At 35.7% G+C, this 24,600-nt stretch overlaps 4 non-coding genes across 4 annotated transcripts; 1 reads left to right on the plus strand and 3 right to left on the minus strand.

The window, feature by feature from the left end:
- Positions 1 to 12: 12 nt before the first annotated feature.
- Positions 13 to 86, minus strand: trnaf-gaa (transfer RNA phenylalanine (anticodon GAA)). The gene has a single exon. It is a non-coding gene; the product is annotated as a tRNA-Phe (tRNA).
- An 88-nt stretch (positions 87 to 174) lies between these two features.
- Positions 175 to 248, minus strand: trnai-aau (transfer RNA isoleucine (anticodon AAU)). The gene has a single exon. It is a non-coding gene; the product is annotated as a tRNA-Ile (tRNA).
- A 109-nt stretch (positions 249 to 357) lies between these two features.
- On the minus strand, positions 358 to 429 carry trnaq-cug (transfer RNA glutamine (anticodon CUG)). Its single transcript has one exon. It is a non-coding gene; the product is annotated as a tRNA-Gln (tRNA).
- Positions 430 to 5,438: 5,009 nt separating this feature from the next.
- Positions 5,439 to 5,511, plus strand: trnap-ugg (transfer RNA proline (anticodon UGG)). The gene has a single exon. It is a non-coding gene; the product is annotated as a tRNA-Pro (tRNA).
- Positions 5,512 to 24,600: the final 19,089 nt, after the last annotated feature.

Genomic DNA, 24,600 nt, shown 5'->3' on the forward strand with positions numbered 1-24,600 from the left:
ACAACATCGCTTTGCCGAAACCCGGGATCGAAACCAGGGACCTTAAGATCTTCAGTCTAACGCTCTCCCAACTGAGCTATTTCGGCTGCCATGACACAGCTTTCCTGCAGCAGGGATGTCTGTGAGACCAAGCTGAGCCCTTAAGTACATCTGAGGCATAAGAGAGTAAAAATTTGGCCAGTACGGGTATCAAACCCGCGACCTAGGCGTTATTAGCACCACGCTCTAACCAACTGAGCTAACCGGCCATTTTCTTACCAGTGTGCTGGAAAACCCAGAGTTACTGTCACTCTTTGGCCTTCAAGGGAACAGGATGCTATTTTAACTTTTTTTGTGCGGTGCTGGCAAAACAAAAACAGGTCCCACCAAGATTTGAACTCGGATCACTGGATTCAGAGTCCAGAGTGCTAACCATTACACCATGGAACCTTTAGATGATACAGAGCTGCTGGCCGACATGAAGATGATGAATTAAAAAAATGGCCTTGCAGGAAAGTAGCAGAAGGTCCATCCAAGGCAAGGCCAATGTGCATTGATTTCTGAGTAACTCGTCATTGGCATGCAGGGCTCCTCACACATTTACTGCAGGACTAGGTAGGGCCTTCAAAAGAAAAGCACGCCATTCTAGGCAATTTGACGACTAAATGGCAGGCAGGGTAAAGAAGCCACCACAGAACAGATGTGATCTTATTTTTTCTTTTTCGACCACGTCTAAAATGTTCAATTTGGCTTGTGAAAAGGGGAATTAGCTCAAATGGTAGAACGGTCGCTTAGCATGCATGAGAGAGGTAGCTGGATCGATGCCCGCATTCTCCACTTGTGTTTTCATGCCTTTCACAGTGGCTTTTATTGCAAAGCTGGTTGCACCTGGAGGGTTTAGAGCGAATTTCCTTACGTCAGCTTTGTGTAGTAATGAAGTAATGAAGACATTTTAAAAAAATAAAAACATACTATGAGGAGGTATTTAAAACACAAGGAGTTGATGAATTACAAATGGAAAAATTATTAAAACAGATAAAAACAAAAATAGATGAAGAGGACAAAGAGAATGTGACCAAGAAATAAGAGAAGAAGAAATAAGAAAAGCAATAGAAAGCTTGAACAAAAGGAAAAGTCCAGGAATAGATGGGTTAAATAGTGAATTTTACGTATGTTTTAATAAAATTTTAATACCAATTTTAACTGAAATTTTTAAAGAAATACTGCAAAAAGAAGAATTAAATGAAAGAATGGGAATGGGATTAATGAAATTAATACACAAAAAAGGAGAAAAGACATTGTTAAAAAATGACAGACCAATCACAATGTTAAACACAGATCTGAAGATTTGAACTAAAATTTAGCAAATCGATTAAAAGAAGTGATGCCAAATAATTCAAACAACACAGGCCTATGCGATAAAGGAAGAGACATAGCAGACATAACAATGAGCATAAAAGACATCATAGAATATATGAAGGACAAAAAAGAGGAAGGATATCATAAGTTTGGATTTCGAAAAGCTTTTGACAGAGTTGAACACCAGTTTTTATTTGAAGCACTTAAAAAGTTTGGTTTTGGAGAAGTTTTTAGAAAATGGATAAGGATTTTATATAAGGGTATTTTAACACAAATTAAATGTAATGGCTTTTTAACAGAATGTTTTAAAATAACAAGATCGATAAGGCAAGGATGTCCTCTGTCAGCACTCTTATATTCACTTGTGGCAGAATCCCTGGGTCTAGCTATCATGAAGAAGAAAAAATAAAGGAATCGAAATTGAAGAAAATAAAGTAAATAAAATGTTTCAATATGCAGATGACACTACATTAATAGTAAAAGGAAAAGAGAGTGTGAAAGAAGCAATGAAAATAGTACAACATTTTGTAAATGATCGGGAAGTAAAGTAAATGAAGACAAAACGGTTTATATGAAGTTTGGAAAGGAGACAGATTTAACAGAATGCACTCATTTTACAGAAGTAGAAGAAATAAAGATTTTAGGAGTTTTAATGGGGAAAGATGCCAAAACAGCTAGAGATAAGATGTGGGAGGGTTTTTTAACAGATATAGAAAGGAGGTTAAATTACTGGAAACTAAGAACACTGACATTAAAAGGAAAAGTTTTAATTATAAATGTTTTAATGGAGTCTAAATTGTGGCATGTTTTATATGTTTTAGAAATGCCAATGTGGATAGAAAAGAGGTTGAAAAAATGTTTTACTGATTTTTATGGGGAGGTAAGCCACCAAGGATTGCTTTTAATACAGTTGTAGGGGAAACAGATAAGGGTGGGCTAGGTTTAATAGATGTAGAACAAAGGAAAAATAGTTTAAGAGTGAAAAGAATAAAGAAGTATCTAGAAAAAGAAAACAGAGTGGAAAAAACTATGAAATATTTTTTAAACAAATGTGGTCATTTTAACATGGGAGATGGGATTTTATGGATGAAAACAAAAGCTTGGATGACAGAAAACTTACCTGAATTTTATAGAGAAATTTTAAGTGCGTGGGGGAACTTTTTAACTATAGTGCATATAATCCACATGGAAGGGAAAACATTTTAAACCAACCTCTTTTCTTGAACAACAACATTTTAAGTCAAGGGAAGGTTTTATTTTTTAAGAAATGGATAGAAGTTGGCATTTTAAAAGTAAGGGACATTTTATATGAATTTAAAGAAGGATTTTTAACCGAACAATATGTTATAGACACAATGGAGGAGGCGAAAGAGGAATACAACAGAAGGGAAATTGAGAAAAATCTTGACATAATTAAACAGGCAATTCCGAAAGAATGGATACGAAGCATAGACAATTTTGAAAAAGAAAAAGAAACAAATGAAGTGTGTGTGAAAATAGGAGAAAAAACACACGATTTTAAAGAATGTACTGTGAAGAATATTTATTGTTTTTTTAGAGAGAAAGTTTTTAAAGAACCAACAGCAAACAAATACTGGATGGAAAAATACAATGTAAAAGCAAATGAAATATGGGGAAACATGAAAGGAAGGTATGTAGAAACAAAAGTCGTATGTCTAGAATTTTTAATAAGGCACAAGGCAATCTTTTCAGATGTCATTTTAAACAAGATACGGATGGAACAAAGTGCAATATGTAAAGTATGTCAAAAAGAAGAAGAGGGTTTTTTACACATGTTTTTATATTGTCAAGAATTGTAAAGTTTTTTAAAAGATTGTAAAGTTTTAATTAAAGGACTACTTGGAGACTGGGATGAAAATGAAACAGAATGGAGCAGAGTATTGATGTTGGGATGGAATAAGAAAAATGAAAATAAGAAAATTGTCAACCTATGTATCATGCTGATGAAGAATGCAATGTGGGAAAGGAGATTGTGGCAAAAAAGAGAAAATTGTGAAGGATGTATGGGCAATTTTAAGAAGGAAAATGGAAGGATATGTGGAAAAACTGTATATATATTATAAAAACGAGAAAAACTTAGGAGAACTGCACAAAATTGACGGACAAAGCATGTCAAGTTTTTCAAGAAATGAACTGGAATTTAATGTTTTGATTCCAAATGATGTTTTAATGTGTACTGTATTGTGCTTTACCGTGTGGAATTGTAATTGAAATTATTTAAAAAAAAAAAAAATGCCTGATCTCATCTGAACTCGGAAGCAAAGCAGGGTTGGGCCTGGTTAGTACTTGGATGGGAGACTGCCTGGAAATACCAGGTGCTGTAAGCTTTTTGAATTCCTTCATTTGGCAGCGAATAAACTTCCCGTGTCCCAGCTCTGCTGCTGGTGTCTTTTCTGCTGCTGGTGCCCCGGAGCAGAAACAGAAAACAAACAAATTAAGAACTGGTAAACAATTGAGGTGACAAGGGCGTTGTTTCTGTAATAATTTTTTTTTTTTTAAACGCCTGTCATAGAAAAAGAGGCGGAGCTGTGCTATTTATGGTGTTTCTATGTTAATTGTAGCAGCTTTTGCTGTGACTTTAGTTAATGAACATTTAGTGGACTTCTGATCTAAATCAGTCTAACATGTACAATTATACAGACAAAAATAGGAGCGGCAATGATTCTGTTGTTAGATTTGTTTATGGATCTTGACAACACACCAGCTTTATATGTAAGCACCATTTTTGTCTTTGTACACAGTCTCTTCTCTGTAGGCACCATACAGGATTCAAAATGGCCTTTCGCGTTAGGTATCTCGTTACCTTTTAGTCATAATAGGTAATATGCATGGCAATGCAGGAAGTTAATGACATGCAAACACATCTCAAGAAGGTTTTCACAGCTACCGTGTTTCATCCACCAAACATTGATCCCAAATTGAAGTGAGACCTTCAAAGACAACCCAGATGGGACTTGAACCAACAATCCCAAGCCCCGGAGGCTGATGCCTTATCCATTAGGCCACTGGCCTTTTCGCCAATCATTTGTCAAGGATCTTTTGTATGCCTTCAACAAGATGCCAACGCATGGAAAACTGCACTTTAGGATCTCGATGCCAGTTTGCATTCCATCAAAAAAGATGTGTGCAACTAATGGACAAACATTTTCTTTGTGCATCATCCACATTCGTGTCTCATTGGTCCTGGGGTATGGTTCTCCCGTATGGTGTGACTGGTCTTGAGTTTCAAATTCCAGACAAGGCCACTCTCATTAACTTGAAATCACAACCTTTCTGCAGCTATTCCTTTGTTTGCATTTCATCATCATCCACCTAACATGAGACCATTAGTTGAAAGCCACGGGTACTTGAAGTCAAGATCTCTATTACATAAGCTTAGCGGAACCATTTAGGTTTGTAACGTGACAGTGAGATTCAAGCAAGATTGGATGAATCTTATTTGAAGTGTGCAGCAAGTCTGAGAATTCGAAGCTAACTATTGTCCTCAGATCATCACGCCTCAGTTTTGAGAAGACCAGTCGGAATTGTTTCACACAACTTAAATGTAACCCAACAAAACAACCCAGATGGGACTTGAACTCACAATCCCCAGCTTCGAAGGCTGATGCCTCATTCATTAGGCCACTGGGTCAACACTAGCCTTTGTCATATCTGATGTATTGCTCAGGAAGTTCTTGTAACTCAGAAAAACAGTACTTTAGGATCCCTATGCCATATTGCATTCAGGCGATCTGGTGTGTACACCTAATGACAAAACAGCTTCTCTGAGGAGTTTTCCATTGTCATGTTTTTTGACCTAAGGGTATGTACCTAGCTTTTAAAGGTAACACTGGATTGTCTTGCACAGTCAACTTAAAAGGAACTGCATCAAAGACAACCCAGTTGGTACTTTAAACTCACAATCCCCAGCTTCGAAGGCTGGTGCCTTATCCATTAGCTCACTGGACTGTTTTATACTTACTGTGAACTGTATATGCCTCCAGGGAGTTGCTGACCACACGTAACAAAAACAACATGAACAAAGAGTAGAGGGATCGGTTCTCACAGAATTTTTGTTGGCACTGCAGACAGCCCCTAAAGGCTCGTTGGTCTAGGGGTATGATTCTCGCTTTGGGTGCGAGAGGTTCCGGGTTCAAAATCCCGGACGAGCCCCTACGACAGTCATAGAAAAAGCAGCTGTGCTGTGCTATCCAAGGTGTTTCTATGTTAATTGTAGCAGCTTTTGCTGTGACTTAGTTAATGAACATTTAGTGGACTTCTTATCTAAATCAGTCTAACATGTACAATTATACAGACAAAAAAGGAGCGGCAATGATTCGGTTGTTAGATTTGTTTATGAACCTTGAACAACCCACCAGCTTTATATGTAAGCACCATTTTGCTTTGTACACAGTCTCTTCTCTGTAGGCACCATGCAGGATTCAAAATGGCCTTTCGTGTTAGGTATCTCATTACTTTTATAGTCATAATAGGTAATATGCATGGCAATGCAGGAAGTTAATGACATGCAAACACATCTCAAGAAGGTTTTCACAGCTACCGTGTTTCATCCACCAAACATTGCTCCCAAATTGAAGTGAGACCTTCAAAGACAACCCAGATGGGACTTGAACCAACAATCCCAAGTCCCGGAGGCTGATGCCTTATCCATTAGGCCACTGGGCCATTTCGCCAATCATTTGTCAAGGATCTTTAGTATGCCTTCAACAAGATGCCAGCGCATGGAAAACTGCACTTTAGGATCTCAATGCCAGTTTGCATTCCATCAAAACAGATGTGTGCAACTAATGGACAAACATTTTCTTTGTGCAATCATCCACATTCGTGTCTCATTGGTTCTGGGGTATGGTTCTCGCGTATGGTGTGACTGGTCTTGAGTTTCAAATTCCAGACAAGGCCACTCTCATTAACTTGAAATCACAACCTTTCTGCAGCTATTTCCTTGTTTGCATTTCATCATCATCCACCTAACATGAGACCATTAGTTGAAAGCCACGGGGTACTTGAAGTCAAGATCTCTATTACCAAAGCTTAGCGGAACCATTTAGGTTTGTAACGTGACAGTGAGATTCAAGCAAGATTGGATGAATCTTATTTGAAGGTGCAGCAAGTCTGAGAATTCGAAGCTAACTATTGTCCTCAGATCATCACGCCTCAGTTTTGAGAAGACCAGTCGGAATTGTTTCACACAACTTAAATGTAACCCAACAAAAACAACCCAGATGGGACTTGAACCCACAATCCCCAGCTTCGAAGGCTGATGCCTCATTCATTAGGCCACTGGGTCAACACTAGCCTTTGTCATATCTGATGTATTGCTCAGGAAGTTCTTGTAACTCAGAAAAACAGTACTTTAGGATCCCTATGCCATATTGCATTCAGACGATCTGGTGTGTACACCTAATGACAAAACAGCTTCTCTGAGGAGTTTTCCATTGTCATGTTTTTTTGACCTAAGGGTATGTACCTAGCTTTTTAAAGGTAACACTGGATTGTCTTGCACAGTCAACTTAAAAGGAACTGCATCAAAGACAACCCAGTTGGTACTTTAAACTCACAATCCCCAGCTTCGAAGGCTGGTGCCTTATCCATTAGCTCACTGGACTGTTTTATACTTACTGTGAACTGTAATATGCCTCCAGGGAGTTGCTGACACACGTAACAAAAACAACATGAACAAAGAGTAGAGTGGATTGGTCTCACAGAATTTTTAGTGGCACTGCAGACAGCACCTACAGGCTCGTGGTCTAGGGTATGATTCTCGCTTTGGGTGCGAGAGGTCCCGGGTTCAAATCACGGACGAGCCCTACGACAGTCATAGAAAAAGCAGCTGTGCTGTGCTATCCAAGGTGTTTCTATGTAATTGTAGCAGCTTTTGCTGTGACTTTAGTTAATGAACATTTTAGTGGACTTCTGATCTAAATCAGTCTAACATGTTACAATTATACAGACAAAAAAAGGAGCGGCAATGATTCGGTTGTTAGATTTGTTTATGGAATCTTGAACAACCCACCAGCTTATATGTAAGCACCATTTTGTCTTTGTACACAGTCTCTTCTCTGTAGGCACCATGCAGGATTCAAAATGGCCTTTCGCGTTAGGTATCTCATTACCCTTTTAGTCATAACAGGTAATATGCATGGCAATGCAGGAAGTTAATGACATGCAAACACATCTCAAGAAGGTTTTCCACAGCTACCGTGTTTCATCCACCAAACATTGCTCCCAAATTGAAGCGAGATCTTCAAAGACAACCCAGATGGGACTTGAACCAGCAACCCAAGCCCCGGAGGCTGATGGCCTTATCCATTAGGCCACTGGGCCTTTTCGCCAATCATTTTGTCATGGATTTTTTTGTATGCCTTCAACAAGATGTCAACGAAAGGGAGCGGGGTAACACTTTATTTTATGGTCCCCCTTTAGATAGTCTGCTGACCATAAGTTACTTTTCAAGTTCTTATCTGTTTACTTTCATCTGGGTAGTATCTGTAGATTGTCTTTTAAATGTTCTTAGGCAATCAATACAATGTCTACAGCATGTAAACATTTATTAAACTTTCGGTAAGATAAGTGTTACAATTTAGGTTCTAGATGTTTCAACAGTGTATCAGTAGATATGCAACAAATCCTCAACAAGTTTTCAGAACATGACCACCAAGATGTTTGTTGTTATTGTCTGCATGTAGTTGTTATCCAGTTTTGAATAGACTTGAGTAAACATTTAGATGCCTATAAGTAAGCAACGCAAGATATTTTAACGTGAACTTTAATTAAATATAAAATTAGGGTTAGGTACAATCTAAGAGTGTTCAATTAACTATTTGTTGCATTTAACCTAACTTTCAGTAGACAGTTATTTTACTTTAAAGGCACATAGTTTACCTCTTTTTTATGATTTAATATTAATATTATGGTTCTTCTGAGTGTGCCAGTTTAGGTTCAGTTTAAAAACACAATTCAGATTTTTTTATTATAATGTGTTAAAAAGTGTCATGTTGGGGGCGTGTCCACAGTTCGCTGATTTATGGGTGTGTTGCTTCACATGTAAATTGGCTTCCCGCCAACGTAACAAGGGGCGGGGCCATGAGCTCACCCGCTCTGCGTTTGCAACAGAGTCTGACAGGCAGACAGAATAAACACACTGATAAGCACACTGAATTAACTTTGACTGAGGCACCGGATATAGGTTTCTATCAGGGTACACACAACGGCAATTCAAGTCTGCAGCGGTCCGAGGCGCCCAGCCGTCGACTTAATGTACCCTGATAGAAACCTATGTTTAGAATTCTAAAACGACATGCTAGTTAAGATCACGGGAGCTTCTGGGATCGCGAGAAATGCAAACGGCTGAAGTATAAGGGTTAGACTCAATGAGAAAGTACACATGTTGCAAACTACCTAAAGATACAACCAATATTCCGATTAGAGCGATAATGTGGAGAATATCGCTCTTGTCCAATGAGCGTTGCATCTAAAAATAGAGCTAGCATGTTCCTTTAGTGATATAGCTTCGACTCACGCTGAAAATGGCAGACGTGAATCAACAAACTGAGGATATGATGACGCGCCTGTCAATCATATTGGTGGGCGGGGGGACCGCACTCCTCCGTAAAGTTGCGGTCGGTTTTGAAAACCGCTCCAATTGGTCCATCGTTTTTTATGTTGTTAAATTGAAAAAAAAAGCACTGGGTGTGCTTATATCACCCCAATATGATGGTCTATACACCATACATGCACATATGTCTGTCCAAACAGCTTGAAAAGTAGATTTTTTTACCATAGGTGCCCTTTAAGGTACATTTATTAGCTCATCTGTTGTCACACTGGGCCCATCAAAATGAAGTGAAAACCTAAGAAATGCTGTTGAATGACTGTAAGGAGCCAACATCACAGACAGCATGGCTACTAGTCTGTAAATATTCAGCAGATAGTCAACAGACAGGTAGTCGTGACACTGATGCAAGTATTTGAAGACCAAAACACAACAGCACCACACGTACAAGAACATACAAATAAATACCAGAGTCATTAGTTCGTCCAACTGCTTTTAATTTATTGCTGTCAAAACAAAAATAAAATAAAAAAATGAACAGCCCAGGTAATTAAGCTGAAGAAAACATTCGGTTCAGGACAATTAAGAACAATTGTTGCTACATCCACAGCAGAATGAACCACCAACTTATCCAGCATATGTTTTTATGCAACGGATGCCCTTACATCTGCAACCCATCACTGGGAAACATCCATACGCAATCATTCACATACATGAACTAAGGACAATTTAGCCAACCCAATTCACCTCTACCACATGTTTTTGGACTTGTGGGGGGAACCGGAGCACCCAGAGGAAACCAACGCGAACACCGGGAGAACATGCAAACTCCACACAGAAACACCAACTGACCCAGCTGAGGCTCGAACCAGTGACCTTCTTCCTGTGAGGCAAACGTGCTACCCACTGCACCACCATGCAGCCGCTATATAAATTTTTTTTCTAAATTTGATAATTTTTTCAGGCTCAGTTCATTAATTTAACTATTTTGTCGCAAAGAATGTTTTTTTTTCATTGTCTTTAACATAGTAGGCTGAAAAATAACTAATTTTAGAAATACAATTTAGATGACGAGGTGACATGGTGGCGCAGTGGGTAACACGTTCGCCTCACAGCAAGAAGGTTGATGGTTTGAGCCTCGGCTGGGTCAGGTGGCATTTCTGTGGCATACCATGTGGGCTTCCTTCGAGTGCTCCAGTTTCCCCCACAAGTCCAAAGACATGTGGTACAGGTGAATTGAGTAAGCTCAAATTGTCCGTAGTGAATGTGTGTGAGAATGAGTGTGTATGGATGTTTCCGAGTAATGGGTTGCAGCTGAAAGGGCATCTGCCATGTAAAACATATGCTGAATAAGTTGGTGGTTCATTCCGCTGTGGTGACCCAGGATTAAAAAAGGGAAAGAAATTTAATGAATTTAGATGGCATTTAAAGGTTTTTGCATCTGATCTCAATATAATATATATTTTTGGCACTATAAGCTGAGCTTATTGTGCTCTACTTTTTTGCTTCTACATTTTAACAACAGTAAACAGAAACATTATTGAACAAAGAAACATACAATAAACATGGCCTTAACAATAAGCGACATAGCAAATATCCTCTAATCACTTATTCAGACAAAAAGGCAAAAGTGAACCCTTCCTTTTCATTGATCGGACTTTTATGTGAACATCTCCAACAATGAGCTCTCTACACTTTTGAGCAAACTCTGTTCATTTTCCTGGTGTGAAGCTGATGCTGTTAAATTGCTCCCTGTTAGCAAAGTACAGCTCTGCAATTGGAGCGAGCTGGGCCACTGCATTTCGAGAGACACCTTCTCTCTGGAATGCTCTGGTCATGGTTGCTCCACGTCTTGTCAGCTTCAAAAGCCTTTTGTAGCGATGTATGACATCACGAACATTATTAGCTGAAAAACTATTTAAAACAATTAATACCTTCATCACCAAATAATCACAATGCAACCACCTATCCTAAGCCTAATGAGCACGTAAAATTATAGAAAGAAGTATCATTAACACTGGCACATCTGTGTGTGTGTAAGAGCGTGAAAAAAGTACATTTGAGACAGAGAGATAGAATGTAGGTGTGTGTGAGAGAGCATGTACAAGAGTGAGTGTGTGAGTGAGAGTGTGTACAATATGTGTGTGAGTGAGAGTGTGCAAGTGTGTGTGTGTGTGTGTGTGTATGCAACAAGTTTGTGTACAATATGTGTGTGAGTGAGAGCATGTACATGTTTATCTAAGAGGGAGAGCATGTATAAGACTGTGTGAGAGAGATCACATGCTTGTGTGTGTGTGTGTGTGTGTGAGAAAGAGAGAGCATGTACGTGTTTGTCTATGAGAGAAAGAATGTCTGTGTGTATGAGAGAGCATGTACAAGAGTGAGTATGTGAGTGATTGTGTGTACAAGTGAGTGTGTGTGTGTGTGTGTACAATATGTGTGTGAGAGCATGTATGTGTGTGTAAGAGAGAGAGCATGCGTTTGTCTTTATTACATGGTGGGGACCTCAGCATGTTAGCACACTCACAAAGTGGGGACCAAAAACATAGTAGGGACCCACGGCCCGGTCCCCATTATGTTTTGCCTTTAATAGACTCAGGGGGCGTTGCTGATATGCCTAGTGCATTTTTTTTTCATTGATCCCCACCTTGACCATTCACCTGATTTGAGTGTGTGAGTGTGTGTCGGCGCACTGCTCTATAGCACCCCTGTAGTCGGATGATGGTACTGCATCATCACACACACTAGGCGCGATATACACACTTTCGCTATTGCACATGCGCAGATCTCCTGAATAAATCCGACTAATTAACTTAATTAAGATCCATCATCAAATTAATCAAGGTTTGCGGGTAAGTTAGAATGTTTTTCATCATCATATTGTAATAAAATCAGTTATATGACGAATATTTCTGCTGCATATTTTTGACAGTTATCAGGTGAAGTTAATTAAATGTTTTAACTAATTTCCTGGGTGTTTTAATCGATGTTGTTTCAAAATAAGTATTAATAAAACATTGATAAGAAACAAACTACAGTTCGGTAAGTAAATTTAACTAGTTTACACGAGGAAAAGTTACTCGCGCTAGTTACTGTTACTAGTTACTGAAAAGTTACTGTGCTAACTCTGGGTGCTGCCTGAATGAGAGGCCGGAGTGGGGTGCGTGAGCCGTGGCCGGACGGTCACCACGCCTCGGGCGGCTAACTGGATCGACGGAGGATTAAACCATTAAAAGAAGATGCGGAGAAACACATCACCAGCTCCACTGACAAGACCCATTTACTGGAAACCGAATATAAAGAAAGTACTAAGGTATTTTTCATAGTTCTTGTGTCGTACTTTTTAAATGGTTAAATGTACCGCTTTGCAACAATCCAAGCCTTTTTAAACAATTAATCCTCAAATAACATTATTATATACTATTTATACGTTACTGAAGTAATATAGAGGTTATAATTAAAATGTGGAGCCATCTGGTCCTAGAAATGTACTGAATTTATTGTACCATGACGTTTAGAATCTTTCTATTTAAGGCTAATAATTATAATAAACTCCAACCAAGTGTAAAACATACATAAATGTACATTGTGTGTGCGTGTTTTATTCATTTATTTATTTGCTGTCAACTGGTTGCCCTTTACAATAAGGATGTATTAGTTAATGCTAGTTAATGCAATTACCAACATGAACTATGAATAATACATTTATTACAGTATTTGTTCATGTCTGTTAACTTTAGTTAATAGAAATAAAGTTGTTCATTATTAGTTAAACACGCACAGTGCATGAACTACTGTTAACAAAAATGAAATTGGATTTAAACAATGCATTAGTAAATTTTGAACTATAATTAATAATGCATTGTTCATTATTAGGTCATGTTAGTAAATATATTAGCTAATGAAACCTTTTTGTAAAGTGTGACCTGTAAACGATTGAAGTGAAAAAAGTTCATTGAAATTGTCCTAAGAAAAAAAGAACAGGTGTTCAATAGTATTAGAACAACTTTGAGGAAAGGTTCTGATCCACTTCAAAAGGTTCTGTATTATAATTCACACACTGAGAGAGGATGCTGATGTGAGGTTTTTGTCATTTTTGAACGCTATATGTTTCATTAATATCTTTTAGATCAGTGTTTGCGTTGTCCACATTTATTAAAGGAAGTTTTGTGGTTGAGTACAGATGATAGAGCTTTTGGAAGCAGAGCATATGTTTGACTTTATATGGCAAAACAAGAAGAGGTGGTTAACTGTTTTCCCTCTTCAAATCTACGTGTATATATTAGATGCATTGTGTTTGTATTCATGTCATAGTTTATCTTTTTATTATTGCTATGAGAGAGCATAATTAAAAATGTTATTTGCTTTTTTCTCTTAGTTTTGCAGTTCTGCAATTGATGCCGCTCATGAGGAAGAGACCCTTGGCCGGCTGGTGAATGATGACCATCTGCACCCAAACTGCACTGTCAATAAGATTGTAGTTCAGAGAAAGAGGAAATAACTTTTGACTATGGCGCATGTGATTGGCCTTGGAGAAAGGTTTGACACTTTGACCACTTAATACATTAATCTTTAATACATTCAACAAAGCTAAGAGTTTTTTAATGTTAATATAGATTAAGGGTAAATCTGTTTAAAAAACATAGAGCTTGCATCACCCATAAGAGATAATTAAATTTTTAATATCTTCTTCTTGTCTTAATGAGCAGAAAAAAAAGTTTAATTAATTGGGTAATGCTTTAATTTTAAGGGGTGTTCATAAGACTGCCATGAAACCTTTATAGTCATGACATGACCTGTATGACAAAGCTGTTTTTAAAATAGATTTCATTAAAGGATGACCATATGACAGAAGAAGAGAACTGCTCCCACAACTCTCTGATGAGGTATGGTATTATTATTATTATTATTAGTAGTAGTAGTAGTAGTAGTTGTTGTTGTTGTAGTGTATTTAATTCTAATTAATTAACTTAATCAAATATAGAAATGAAACAGAGTGTGGTTCCCTAATTTATGAATGCAAGTACTCTGCTCCAGTAGGAGTCCCACAACTCTCTGATGAGGTATGGTTATTATTGTTGTTGTTGTTATAATAATAATAATAATAATAATAATAATTAGCAGTAGTAGTAGTAGTAGTAGTAGTAGATGTTGTAGTAGTAGTGCATTTAATTGTAATTAATTAACTTAATCAAAATATAGAAATGAAACAGAGAGTGTATCCTAATTGGTGAACTTATGCACTAGTGTAACATTGTGGGGACCAGAGGCATGTTAGAGAAGCTGTGAAACACTCTTTGTCCTGAATACACACACAGTAAGGTCTGACATAGTGGGGACCGGACCATTGAGTACTGCTGTCTAACTGATTGTTTTTTATATTCACCTGTTATTGAAGGATGACCATATGACAGAAGAAGAGAATTACTCAGCTCCAGTAGGAGTCCCACAACTCTTTGAGTAGGGCTGGGTATAGAGTTTGATACTTTTTAAGCACCGACCGAACAGTCTCGATACTACAGAGTATCGAAAAAAACATTTTTGTTTGGTACCAAATTTCGATACCCAAGGGTATAATCTTGTCAACATCAGTGAGCACCACTTGAAGAAAACCTGCATCCTTAACGTGCCCGGATCAAATGCTGGTGATTGGCTGTGGTGAGGCTGTCTTGAAAATCAGCAGTTTACAGCGGTTACGCCCACTCGCACAGAGCTTGTCAAATTGTCAAACAGACATACAAAATCAGTTAACTTTTAGCGCTTCTTGCTTGTGTACCGTTAAGTTAAGTTTAGGGCCCGTTTACACTGTAGATAAATGAGACCCAATTCCGATTTTTTGTTCATATTTGACACAGATCGGATCTGTATGATGACCGTGTAAACAGAAAAAAAAACATATGCATTCGGATATTCAGCGATCGGTTTCAGGTCTCCTTCATATGTGGAAATAAATTAGATATAAATCGGATATGTGACAATACGACTGTCATGTACACAGGCAGATCGGATTTATTGAGGCGTTCTGTTCTGATCATCATTAAATTTGTGACAAAGTGGTGCTTCTCCGCGGTTTAATGATGTAGAAGGAAGAGCATGTGTGGAGATTCTGACGCGGTAAACAACAACAACAGAGGAAACATGGAGGAAAGTGGTCAGTCGCCACAATTTGCTCCCACCAGACTTGAGATCTCTCTCGTACCCACACATTCCTCTGAATGGTGGAGGACATCATACAGCATATAAACCATGGGTGGTTTAGAATTTATTTTAATGTGTAATTATAAAATTGAAAAACTCGCAATCAAACTCTCGAAATTTCATCAACAAGTACTTACGACATGGAGGCTGATTTAGAAACACAACTTCTCCCCACATAGTTTTCTTATTTGGAATAATGCCAATATCTTGTATAGAAATAAGTCACTATTCTTTAACAATTGCTTTAACAATGGACTATTATTAGTTAATCAATTATTTGATAATGCTGGAAATTTGTTTACATTTAAAGAATTTATGGCAAGATACAAAATTCCTGTTACATTACAGGAATTTACAATACTAACGGGGGAATACCTGCTGGCATACATATGCTGTACAAAGGCAGGGTATGTACATCAGCACTTTCTATTTGTCCTCCTAAACCTAAACAGACCTCAGTCGGTTTTATCTGTTTCTCTGGATTTAAGCCTAATAATCACAAAATTAGATCTTTAATCTTAAAAGAAAATGTGTCTATACCAGATGTTATTTTTTACTGGAACAATATCTTTAAAAATATAAACTAGACACAAGTATGGTCATTACCTCAAAATTTTTTTTTATTACACATAAGGCTAAAGAAATATCATTTAAATGACTTCATAGAGTTTATCCTACAAAATTATTTCTACAAAAACTTAAAATTGATATTGAGTCTGAATGCTGTTTTTGCGAAAACTTTAATTTCACATTTATTTTGGTCTTGCCAAGATACTCGACTTTTTTGGATTAATGTTGAAGCTTTTATTGCTCATAATATTTGAAAATCATTTTCCTTATCTTATAAACATGTGATTTTTGGTTATTATGTTAAGGATTGCTCTTTTAAAGATGCTGGGTTTATTATAAACTTTATTTTAAATTTCACATACATAAATCCAAGTTTGCCAAAAGTAAACCTCTCTTCATGGTGCTAGAAAAGGAGATTCAAATGTATATGAAAGTGATTTCCAAGTCTAAAAATAGAAAAGCAATTAAAACAATTAATATATGCTCCTCTTTTAATATTTTTACATAAAACTGTTTCTATATATGTATCTACTGTAGTAAAAAGTGCATTAATAACTGTTGTTAATAACTAAAATTGGAAAATGTGCGTAATATATTTGTATGTAATTTGATAATTATGTACCCTCTCCTCTGTGTTGTTGTTTTTTTTGTTGTTCTTCTTTAATTTCTTTTATACCTCACTTATTTCATTCTTGTTAAGAAATGTAAAGGGATTTCATTGGATAAGAAAACTGTACATGCTGGTTCTTGTTAATAAAAAAAAAAACCTGCAGATTTCTGGAAAATGGCGGCATTGCAGGTGGACGCGTGAGCTGCTAAGGTGATGAGGGGACAACTCTCCGGGCAAGGCATTTTCCTCTCATAATTTGCACATATTACTTTTTTACTGCGCAAACTTTTTTAACAGCTGATTTATATGGGTAAAACTAAGAAGAGAAAAAAGCAAACAGCTAAAATCTTGTCAAACTGTGTTCCCGGTGTAAACCAAAGTGAAGGGGTAGAACACAGAACTACTAACACCACGGTGATGGATTCAGCGAAGGAGAATGAAACCCCAGTGTGGTTTGATTCAGGTCAAAACTTTGAGTCAGAGATAGTTATTCCACTTCCCGATACAAAGCAGAAACCGCTAGCTAAAAAAAAAACACGCGACAAGTGGAGGGACCTCCAAAGAATATTGATGGAAGCGCGAGTATACTGATAGCAATACAAGAACTCTCTGCTAAACACAATGAATCTTTTAAAAAGATCGCTACGATAGAATCGACAACCGAATCTACATCAAAGATGCTCGAAAACCTCTCCACGACGATTCACCAGCTGGTATTGGATGTTGGACAACAAAACGAAGCCTTGATTGGCATTAATAGAGAGATACAAAATTTAAAGGAAGAAAATAAGTCCCTGAAGACCAGGCTGTATGAGTGCAGACGTTACAGCTGGAGATGGCTGCTGAAGTTGCATGGAGTGAGAGAAAGAGAAGGTGAGGACATCAGGAAGGTAGCGATTGACACCTGTGGGAAAGTTGCTCCTGGTACTCATGGTGACCAAGGCGTTGATTTAGCTCATCAACTGGGTCCCGCAAGGGATAACCGAAAGGCGAGGGCTATTATCATCCTGTTTGCTATTCGCCATGTCCGAGATGCAATATGGCGAGCTGTCAGTAAGTGCAAGTTTCAAGAAGAGAACGGACTGCGCCTCACGGAGCCTCTTTCTCCAGAGGGCCGTGTGGCGAGGGAAAAGGGATGCGTGCAAGAAAACTTTATACCGTTCTTCGTTCGCACTAATTGATGGAAAGAAGCACTTCTTTTTGGAAGTAAAATAAAAGTGAACTGCTTCGGTGTTTAAATATTGGATGCTTGATGCCATATAGAGACATTCGAGGTTTGAACCTCTTAAATCGCACGTTTAGTTATTAATTGCGAGTTTGATTAAACTAAGTAAATTGTCTTGTTTCATTTGTTGAACAAAATACACTATTTTTGTTACTAGCATTTTCAAAAATATGTATATTTTATACATTTTCTATTATTATGCGTGTGTTAAGTTTTCGAAGGGCCTGTAAGTACAGAAAAATGTTTGTGCGCTATTTATCATTATTTAATATTAATTATTATTATTAATATTTTAATTGACCCTAGTAAAAATTTATTTATATTAATACTTACTTTTTGTATCAGTTCCATCTCCTTTTTGTAATCCTATCTACCCTTGTCAGTTTAAAAAAATAAAAATGTTCTGAAGGTTGATGCCACCTCTCCCTCGATGGTCAAGTGTGTAAGTATTTCTTTTTTCTCTCTCTCTTATTTAAATTTCCAGTTGCATAGTTAATTGCATGTTAATGTTTTTTGTGTTAATGGATCATACATTTAGGTCTTTCTCTGTTCTGTCTCTAAATGTCAGGGGATTGCGAGATCCAGTTAAAAGGAAAGCTATTTTTTTTATTCTGTAAGAGAAGTAATGCTGATTTAATTTTTTACAAGAAACACACTCTGGAGATGTGGATGAAAAATATTGGCGTACACAGTGGGGTAGTACTGTTCTTTAGAGTCATGGTAGTAACCATTCTGCTGGGGGTGCAACCTTTGTTTACAAATTTAAAGGGGAAATTCTAAAAGTGGTGAGTTCAACCGATGGCTGGTGGATTTTGTATGTTATTAAACTAGACAATTACTTTTTTATCTTATGCAACATTTATGGATATAATTCTTCCAGCTCTAATAAGTTACTTTCTCTCTTATTTAAACTAAATAAAGGATCTGTTTATGAACTATAAAGACTCCCATATAATTATAGGAGGTGACTTTAATGAGTGCATGGAGGATCCTTTAGACCGATTCCCAAAAAATGATATTATTCTATCATTGTGCTTTGATCTCTCTTTGGTTGATGCCTGGTGGTTTTATAACCCAGATTCACAGGAATATACTTGGCTATCAAAAATCTATCTCATCGTTCTAGGTTAGATTTTTTCCTGATATGCTCTTCAATTCTTTATCTTGTTACAGATATTTCATATTATTTTGCTCCCTTGTCAGACCATAAGCAAGTTTGTATAAATATGGGTGTTTTGCAACCTTCTTCTAGAATGCGAGTTTACTGGAAACTTAATAACACTTTGTTGAAGGACTCTATGTTTAATAATAGCATAATTAATCTGGCAAAGGAATTATTAACAAAGTTAAGTATTGAAAGCCTCTAGAAAACAGATTGAACATGATTTATTTTGTCGTTTGTATGAGTTATCTTCAAAAGGGAATGTCACAGAAGAGAAAAATTAGAATTGGCTAAGATCAGTTCCCAAATTCATGAACTCTATTTAGATTTAGCTAAAGGGGCATTCACGATACCTAAGGCTAATAAAGATATTATTTCAATTGAAAATTGGCGTCCCATAACGCTTTTAACTGTGGATTATAAAATTCTGGCTTTAGTGTATGCCAACAGATTAAAAACAAATCTTGATTCTATTATTTCTGAAACTCAGTCTGGGTTCATAAAAGGCCGCCATATTTCTAATAACACAAGATTAGTTTTGGATTTGCTCGATTTTGCTGATTCTATTCATTCAAATGGTCTCATTCTTTTTCTTGATTTTTACAAAGCCTTCGATACGATTGAGCACCAGTTTTTGTTTAAAGCATTGAGGTTATTTGGATTTGGGGATACTTTTGTTAACACTATGGCTATGTTTTATAAAGCAATCAATAGATCAGTGATCGTTAATTTTAATACTTCTAATAGATTTGATATTTTGTGTGGTATTAAGTTGGCCTTCCCAATCTCCCCCTTTTTATTTTATTAGTTACAGAGTTGCTATCCTTAAACATTGTGCAAAATCAAGATTTGAAGGGAATTTTCATTTTTGGGAGGGAGATTAAGATTTCACAGTTGGCAGATGACACCACTTTATTTCTAAAAGATGACTCAAACTTATCAAAGGCTTTAAAATTAATTTCTGACTTCTCATGAGCTTCTGGTCTAAAGCTGAATATCTCCAAATGTGAGATAATGCCTGTTCATACTTTGAATTATGGATATATAGAAGATATCCCTTTTAAATCCACAATTAATTGTTTAGGTATTTATATTACTAAAAATCCTTTAATGAGACAGCACTTAAATTTTTTATCTAGGATCAGCAAAACTAAAAATATTCTTAATTCCTGGCTACAACGGGACCTGTCCTTATATGGAAGAGTTCTTTTGTCCAAGGCAGAGGGTCTTTCTCATTTTGTATATCGACTTTATCTTTATTTGTTGAAAACAACATGGCCAAAAAAATTAATACTGTTTTCTTCAAATGTATCTGGAAGAACAAACCTCAGAAATTAAAAAAGGAAGTTCTTTCTAATAGTAAAGCAGAGGGGGTGTAAATTTCTTAGATTTTTCTGACACCATATACAATTTTTAAATTAATTGCATTAAGAGATGCCTAACCAATCCAACGTCTATTTGGTTTTTTATTCCCAACTACTTTTTTGACAAAATTGGTAGTCTTTTTTTTCTTCTTAAATGTAATTATCTTCCCTCTAAGATACCTTTAGCTCTGTCTAAATTCCACCAGCAATGTCTGCTTTCTTGGAAGCTTGGTTACGTTAAAAAAATTTCTCCCCACCAGTTTTTCTTATGGAATAACCGAGATATTACAATCAGAAACAAATCGTTATTTTTCCAAAGTTGGTTTCAAAATAATAATAATTGTATCCTTTGCTTGTTTGATGATGCAGGAAACATTCTTTCATACAAACAATTTATAACCTACCACTGTTTTCCAACTCCTCCTAACGAATTTAATAAAGTTAAGGCAATATCACCCGGTTTAGTTGACCTAGTTAAAAGTCACTGTAGATTTAACCCAAGGAGCTCAGTGAATATTCATTCTCCTTTGCTTTTAAAAGGTGTTAGTCTGTTAGATAAGAAATGTAACAATAGCTTTTTCAATTTAAAAGGAAAATTTCTTCTAGAGGAAAGTTTTATTGGAGGTCTTTGGTTGAGGATCTAGACTGGAATAGAACCTGGCTTTTACCTGGGAAATATTGCATTTCCAACAAGGCAAAAGAAATACATTTTAAAATTTTACATAAAATCTACCCTGTAAATTCTATTTCCAAATTTTTGAACATCAACATATCCTGTTCTTTCTGCAAACAATCAAAGGAGACACTAGTACATATGTTTTTTGATTGTCCAATATCCAAGCAATTTTGGTCACTCCTAAATTCTCATATATCTGCTTCTGCCAATGCGGTGAATTGCTTTAATCTAAAAGACATTATTTTTTATTATAATAACCCAAAATCTCTGGAACACATAATTTTTTTTTTTTATCTTATAAGGCAAATTTTTCATTCAAAAACAGCAATTTGCATTTAATTACCCATCCATGTTCATTTTAGAATAGAATTTAACTCCCTCCTAAAATCACTTCATCTTATTAAGAATTAAAAAAATCTAAGATTGCTGAGATATTATGCAGAAGTATTTAAAGAAGATTCTCGATTTTAGTTGCTTTCCTTGCAGTTATTTGTTTAAGTGTCATTGTAATTTCATTTATTTTTAATTTTGTTTGATTAAATTAATAATTGTATTATTATTATTTTATTACTATTATTATTATTAATACTATAATTCTATTAATATTTTTTCTCTTTCTGTCTAATAGTATTATTTGTATTTGTATGTGATTTTTAAATATTTTTTTTCTTATGACTGTGTAAATTATTGATCTTTCAAAGATCTGTATGTAATCCCTTGGACTTTATGATGTTCTTGTATTGTCAGATCAAGCATTAATTAAAACAAATAAAATAAAAAAAAGAGATTCAACTGGAGAAAGGTGTTTTAAAGCTAAACAAAAAAGACTTTTATTTTGGCGTGGTGTGTGACGTCATCAGGCAGCGCCGCTTCAGCGCTGGGATTCAACTGGAGAAAGGTTTGTTTTAAAACGTTTACACTTATAAAGCGATTGATTTAAAGTTTCAGTTTTTTTCATTCATTGCTAAATTATGTACATGCTATCGACAATATTATTTTAACCCTTTTTTACAACGTAGTGCTATTTTACTCACAGTAATAAGGGCTATTGTTTGAATAAAGATAGGATAACCTTTTTGTCATGTGCAAAAAAAGTGCTACTCGTTGCTGTAAGCAGATAATAAAATAAATAAAACAAACAAAACGATTAAGAACATACCTGAATAAAGTTTGAATAAAGCAACAGTAATGTGTGTAATAAGTGTTTTAATGAAGGATTTGTTTATTAAATAGTATAATATCATTCCATTATAAGTATACGTCACTATATATAAGAAATATAGAGGTAAAGTTGGTTTCATATTCACACATTCGTTTATTTAGAAGTCTCTATATTGTTTACCATGTTACTTTGAATATTCGGTCAGAATTAGCATGCAAGTATGACTTGAAAACAACAGTAACACTGTTTATTTGACTGTGAACAATGTTGTACTTTGATAGTCATTGGCTACTAATATGATTTCACTATTTAAAGTTTGCAAATAATACTTTTATGAAATTGTATTATTGAGGAGAAAGTCTGAATGTGCAAATATAAAACCAACTTTACCTCTATCCCAGATGATCAAACCCAGGACATGACAGATATTGGCCGAACAAACACATTTAAGAGAAGTTATTTTGTTTTTGCTCATTGTTTTATTTATTTAAACAGGATATTTTTTGTTGTTTTGTTCATTTTAAACAGGATAAAGTGTCCAAACACAGAGCAAAACTCCTGCTGAAGCGACTGATCTCCACACTGTTATAAAGATGGCGTTTATTAAAGAGGAGAGTGAAGATGTGAAGATTGAAGAAACATTCAGAGTCAAACAGGAAAATCTGCAGGAACAAACAGGTTAGTTTTCATTCTCAAAGACCAACTCAGTCATTTGATCCTCATTCAGATATATTTTAATAATAAGAATACTAAATTAAATCCATCTTAAAGCCCCGAGTGTGCTGCCTAGTTCTCCTAAATGCACATAAGCACTCATTGAAAGACAGGAATGAGTTTCTTTCGACACTTGTTCTTATGTCTGTAGTCATTATTTTATGTATTTTTAGTCTCACAGTTTCTCTACCTTATTAAGGTTATTGCTTTTCTTATTCTTCTACTGTTTGTAAAGCATCCTTGAGCACTGGAGCTATATAAAATAAACAAAAACAATAAATTAAAAAAAGTTTAACTGAGCTGACGATATTTGACCTACAGTATTCACATAGAAGATATCTGTTATTACAGTGATAGTGTTGGCTTAGTACTTTCCATTTGCATGTCACGTTGATCACAATTTCAACTTCTTTATGAGTTTAAACTTGATTCTAGTAGTTGTTACTAGTTCTCACAGATATCTGAATTAGAATTACTTCATCATAATAACTAATTACCAGGGCTATTGTGTTTAAACAGGGTTTCCGCAGGGTCTTAAAATGTCTTAAATTCCAAAATCAAAAATTTAGGCCTTAAAGAGTCTTAAATTTACTGAAATATTGTGTTGTAGGTCTTAAATCTTATTTTAAACAAGTCTTCATTTTCCTTTGTTCATGTTTTGCTACCCAATCTGGTCAAAACCCATACAATCACCAACAATCCATCTCAATAAAACTTTCAACTTTTCATTCAAAAAGGTCATTTTAACTCTATTTATCATAATGGTTTAATTATTTTCCTTACAATAACATTTGTTTAAACTTGTTCCATGTATTTACTGCTGAGGACATCGACCTGACAGATTGTTGTGCATAGATTTAGTTTATTATAGTTTTTAAATCTTTAAAAACATTTGTTCATTTTTATTATTTTATACAGAAAGTTTATGTTGGAATAAGTTTGTGGAAACAAGTAAAGCTTGCTTGTTTTTACACTATTTAAAATCTTTTGCTAAGAAAATTCTAAAATATGGTAATTTATTATTATTCATGTATTATTGTATAATTAAATACATAAAATTATAATATTGTTTTGATAGGGCAAATAAAAATCTTTTCCATCTGGGCAATTTGAATAATTCTTTAGCCTTTTATGAGTCTAAAATTTCATTCATAATGGTCTTTAAAAATGTCTAAAGCCTTACATTTAACTTGGTGAAACCTGCAGAAACCCTGGTTTAAAGTATGTCAAAAAGCGTGGATACCCCCAATTTTAAATATGCTGAATAAAACGGACACTAAAGTAATTAATTATTATAAAACATTGTACAGAATTCTAAACTATATGATGTTGCTGTGGGACGACGTGAAACAAAATGAACAAAGTATAGTGGAACAATAATGTTTAGCATTGCACTGACTACAACTGGCCAACAAACTAGTCTAAAAATGACTTTTGCTGCTTAAGAAATGGATTACAGCATGCTGATGATATGCAAACATTTGAGTGTAAAGTTCATCAGTATTGACCATATTCTTCACGTACCAGCAGGCGCCGCCATTGGAATCTTTTTGCTTGACTTTATTTAAAGGATTAATTTTTAGATCTTAAAAACAGTGTTATGCCACTTAGGGATGGGACGAAAACCACTTTCAATGTATTAAACCGCCAAATGGCATATGTAAGGTTTTTTTTTATGTTTTAAGTTTTTTAGGACAACAGTATCTCCAGCAGAAAAGATATCCAAAGATGCCTTTTTAAATGGCACTTCTGCATCTTATCAGGTATATAAAATGTCATTACGTAGGTCTTCAGCTAAGCCTCAGGACATGCACAAAGGCAAGAAAACAAAGACAAAAGTACAAATGAATAAAAACGAATAGCAAAGTATGTCATCTTGCCATCTCTTCATCACTCCAGTTTACAGCAAACATGGCATTAAGCATTTGCATAAGTTTATTCATTCATTTTCCTTCAGCTTAGTTCTTTTAATTATCAGCAGTCACCACAGCAGAATAAATCACCAACT

Source organism: Danio aesculapii, chromosome 4, assembly GCF_903798145.1.
Source record: "Danio aesculapii chromosome 4, fDanAes4.1, whole genome shotgun sequence".
In the NCBI taxonomy this organism is placed as follows: Eukaryota; Metazoa; Chordata; class Actinopteri; order Cypriniformes; family Danionidae; genus Danio; species Danio aesculapii.